Source organism: Sinocyclocheilus grahami, unplaced genomic scaffold (genome assembly GCF_001515645.1).
Source record: "Sinocyclocheilus grahami isolate Dianchi unplaced genomic scaffold, SAMN03320097.WGS_v1.1 scaffold200.1, whole genome shotgun sequence".
Lineage (NCBI taxonomy): Eukaryota > Metazoa > Chordata > Actinopteri > Cypriniformes > Cyprinidae > Sinocyclocheilus > Sinocyclocheilus grahami.
Window position 1 is genome coordinate 1,184,447 of NW_015505379.1, and position 5,056 is coordinate 1,189,502.

Consider the following 5,056-nt stretch of genomic DNA (forward strand, 5'->3'; position numbering starts at 1 on the left):
TTGTCCATGCCCTCCTAAAAGGCCTCGTTTAAACACGCCCCCACATGGTGTTCGGCCAATCACAATGCACTGGGTCAGCTGGCCAATCAGAGCAGACTGCGCTTGTCAGAAGGAGGGACTTTGTTGAAAACGACGTGTTTGAGAGAGGCGGGGCATAGAGGACCTACAATAATGTACAGTATTTGAAAAATAATGTTTTTTTAACATTAAAGCATGTCAACATATTCTGTTACACCAAATACACAAAATAATGATCTTTAAAAAAGCATCATATGACCCCTTTAATAAGGTTTTTATGATAAAATCTTTGATACCATATAATTTTCATAATCCTTGTCACCAATGTCAATATCAAACTAATACAAGAAAATAATGGGGGGGAAAACAAGCTCACTGGAGATAAATAAACAGTCAGTGATGAAATAAGAACAAGAAAATAATTACAAGCAATAGGACAAAAACTACAATAAAAAGAAATACATTGTGTAAATTAATTAGACCCTAAGACCTAAATGACTGTGTTTATAAGGATGCTTGCAAAGCCGGGCATTTGGATGCATATAAGTGTTTATGCAATGCTCAAAGCCAATGGCAAAAATTCTCACGCGCTCTATTAGCAGCTGATGCGCGGCTTACGCACTCCTCTCACAGAAACGGAGACAGCGCGCGCATATAGCTCTGTTGTTTCAACGGCCTAAAATCAGTTGTTTTAAACGGCAGTGCTTAAAAACGCATGCAAACATTAAGTTTTCGTGACCACGCGCACAGCAACATGACGTGAGCGCACATGCTGTTTTTCACGTTTCTGTGTGTAATGCATGTAAGCCGTCATTGAAATGATGAAAAAGTATTGCCGTAAACAATGTATTTTGCGGCACCACGAAATAAACTAAAGAGCATAATATAAAACGATAGACTTTTAATTTCGTCCATCCAATATATATCGTCATATCGCCCAGCCCTACAAAGAGATATTCTTTATAAAAGTTAAGACTTGTCCATGCCCTCCTAAAAGGCCTCGTTTAAACACGCCCCCACATGTCTACATCACGATGTGGGAAGAGTTGCATAACACTGCCCAAATGTTCAGGCAAAGAAAGGTGTAACTTTGATTCTGGCTGTAGTATTGTTGTCGCCGCTGCCGCCATGTCGTGGAGACTCTGTGTGTTTCGCTATGAAAGGGAAACTACTTTGTTTTGTCTTCCAAAAGAGGACACGACTAGAAATCAGTGGTTAAGTTGTATTTACAACACTGTTCCAGAACAGTTCAACCCAAATATTCAGATGTGAGCAATGCATTTTACGGAGGACGAGGACTGTTTCCTGGGAGAGTAGACTATAATGCTGGTGTTCTGACAAATAATGCTGACTCACAGACTGTAAGTAGGCTTTCATATTTAAAGGATTTGCCTCTGATGATTCAAACGCGAGTTTTGAGCAGTGTAGAGTAGAGCTTGTTGTTTGTCATTTCTCAGATCACAAATGCAGACATGGTTTTATCGCGGCGCAGCGCGATGCAGCACAACGCGTAAAAAGACAGTATAAGTCATTATAATCAGTACTTATGTCTCCACTGGATGTAACAAATGCCTTGTTTATAATGGGTTTTAATGGTTTTGTCTTGTAGCTCCGGCCGGGACACGGCATCACAATATGGTAAGGGGCGTAACATTTCCGTCACACGCTTGAGGTATTCGGCCAATCATAACGCACTGGATAGCTGGCCAATCAGAGCACACCTCGCTTTTCAGACCGATGAGCTTTGTAAAAATCTATGCGTTTCAGAAAGGCGGGGCATAGAGGAGAAACAATAACGTACAGTATGTGGAAAATAATGTGTATTTTAACCTTAAACCGCATAAACATATTTCCTTACACCAAATACACAAAATAATGTTCTTTTTTAGCAACATCATATGACCCCTTTAATATGTTACAAAAGATTCTATTTCTATTCATTAACAACTTTCTATTCATCAAATCACAAGCACAATCACAAAAAACATTTAAAAATCTCAAACAAATATACTATAGATATTTGAACCTATAAATGCTGTTAAAAATACAGTTTTTTTTTTGTTACTGTACACTGAAAATGGCTTTGAAACACTTTTCTCTCAGAAACTGATAAGACATTTTTACAAAAAATAACAAAGAAATGGCAAGGAACACATTGAATCAAACGTGAAATATTGCAGTAGAAAAACTGAAATTATGATGCCAAATTAATTAATTAATTTTAACAAGCAAAACCTTGTTGTAAAGGTCGCTAAAGATATTTCCATACTGGCACTATAATAAAATGACCATTTCAAGGTCATTCTGTGCAGTTATTGTCTGATAATGTCAAAATATCTCCCATTTAATCAGCCTGGCTGATGTATGCATCTTTAGAAAATATCCTCTTTTTTAATATACTATAAACACTCTCACATCCTGCATGTGTGGATTTGTCTTCCTTGGTGTTTATACGTCTATGTGGTACTAATTCCTGAGGACTCGGTTCATTATTCTGTCCCTTCAGATTAAATATCCTCTAGTTCAACTGCAGTTGTCACTCACTGTCTCTCCTCAGTCACCTTGCCCAAGGCTGAATGTGTGAGTGCTCTTTTCTCTCATACACACTTTCCCTCGGAGGCAGCCAATGGGCAAACACTTTGCCTGTCCATCGACCCCCTCAAATGTCTATCTCCACTCCTGCTTTCTCTTTCTCTCTCTCCCCGCTGGATACCACATTTCATTCCGTGCATATTACCGACTCATAATACAATATGTTTGATCGTGACTCATTCAAATGAGACATTTTGATATGTCTCCCACCATTTGAAAGGATCGACATTCGTGTGGCATTTTTAAAACACTGCTCGCAAATGGCTGCGTCCCTTTGGTGTATTTCATAGCTCTTTGTTAGAATTGCTCATGCATTTTAATATTGTTTGCTGTCAGTCATTTGGCTTCGGTTCAAAGGATTCAGTGTGAGTTGCTAATGTAGTTCAAAAGCCTTTCGGCCTGACCTTACAAAAGGTGTGTGTCCATTGTTTACAGTGCAAATGGACTGTATTAACGGATAAGGAATTTAACAAGGCATTTAACACCTGCGTTGCACAGTTTTTACAGAGAAATAAATATGAGTCAGAAATGAAACAGACAGGAATCCGTTAGCATTAATGCCACTTGTCAAAGTATGCAGGTTGTGTTAATGTCCTGTCTGTACTGTATTTATCCAATATTTATGTTTTTAAAACTTAATTTCAATTACATTTGTTTACTTGGATCGCTCTATAGTCGCAATCACCTTTTATTAATAAGGCTTTGTGTCACATTTCTTGTTTCCATAACAACAGGGTTATTGTGAACAGTTTGGTTGGTTGAGGGGTATTTCAGTGAAGTGGGGGAGAGAGGGAGTGATGGAAACAATGAAAGAGAGAGAAGGGGTGCTATGAAGAGGAGTGGAGGGACCGATAATCAGCTTTCACACATTGATGGGTGGAGGAGTCTCTGATTATGAAGAGCTCTGTTGCTGCTTTTTCATTCTGGCCATGGCATACAGTCTCATAGGGCACGTTTGGGGGAATAAGTAATCAAAAAAAGGTCATTTAGAACACCAAAAAACAGACCCTTTAGTTTTGAAATATTGTGTATATTATGTATCTGCCAATTATCTACTAACATGTTTTTATGCACGCTGGTAGATATTAATCCTCTCTCAAAACAATCAATTCATAGATTTCCAACATACTAAATTCAGTGTTATTATAATCTAGCTCTTATTAGTCATAATTGTCAATAAAAAGAAAGTGCGGGGAAAAAAAGACATTAAAAAAAGAATGTGTGGACGATTCCTATTAGAATTCTATTATTATTTAGAACCTCTCCTAAAGCATTCCAGTGAAAACAAAAAAAAAATCATCCACTAAATATGTCCCTATACAACATAAACAAATTCTTACAGGATTTTTTTTTTTTTTAGAATCATAATGGAATTTTGCATGATCTTTATCAGAAACCTACTATTGTAATAATATCTTAGTATACATTTTAATTAACTATAAGAGGATTCAAATTATGAAAGATTTTCTTTACATTTCTTGTTATATACAGTACCGATAAAACGTTTGGCTTGGTAAGATTTATTAATGTTTTTGAAAGAAGTCTTTTATGTGCACCAAGGTTGCATTAATATTGAAAACATTAATATTGTGAAAGAATATGAAAAGAACTGATTCCTATTTTAATAGTTTTTAAAAGATAATTTATTCTTGTGATGCAAAGCTGAATTTTCAGCATCATTACGCCAGTCTTCAGTGTCACATGACACGGAAATGTATTCAGAAATCATTCTAATATGCTGATTTGCTGCTCAAGAAACATTTATTATTATTATCAATGTTGAAAACAGTTGTGCTGCTCAATTTTTTTTATGGAAAACTGGGATTCAGATTTTATTTGATGAATAGAAAATTCAAAAGAATAGCATTTATTTGAAACAGAATGTTTTGTAGCAAAATCTTTCACTTCTTGTGCCCTTGCTGAATAAAAGTATTAATCTCTTTAAAGAAATAAAATATTATCCTACTGACCCCAAACTTTGAAGCGGTCGTGTTTAATAGAGGGGCATTTTATCCTATTGTGAACACGAGCGTGGTGAGCTATATGTGTCAGAAAAGATATAGATTGTGTCTTCTGCTCTAAGAAAATTCTCTCTGTTTAGTATCAATTTCAATCATGATAACAATTCCAATTGGATTTATGACTTCAGATGAAACAGAAAGCTTCTTACATTGCTTGAATGAGATATATTACTAATCAATAATTAATTAAAAATATTAGCAATAACTTTAGTAATTTTAGCAGGGAAAAAAAGATCACCATGGTAAATTTACCTTATATGTACATCAGTTTATTTTAGTAAATCAGGTCGTTTTTGATTGGTGGACGCTCATAACCAAGCAGTTGCCCCACGTGGAGAGTGTGAGAGTGAAAGCGAGAGAGGAACAGTGAATGTGTGTGTGTGTGTGTGTGTGTGTGTGTGTGTGTGTGTGTGCGCGCGCGCGCA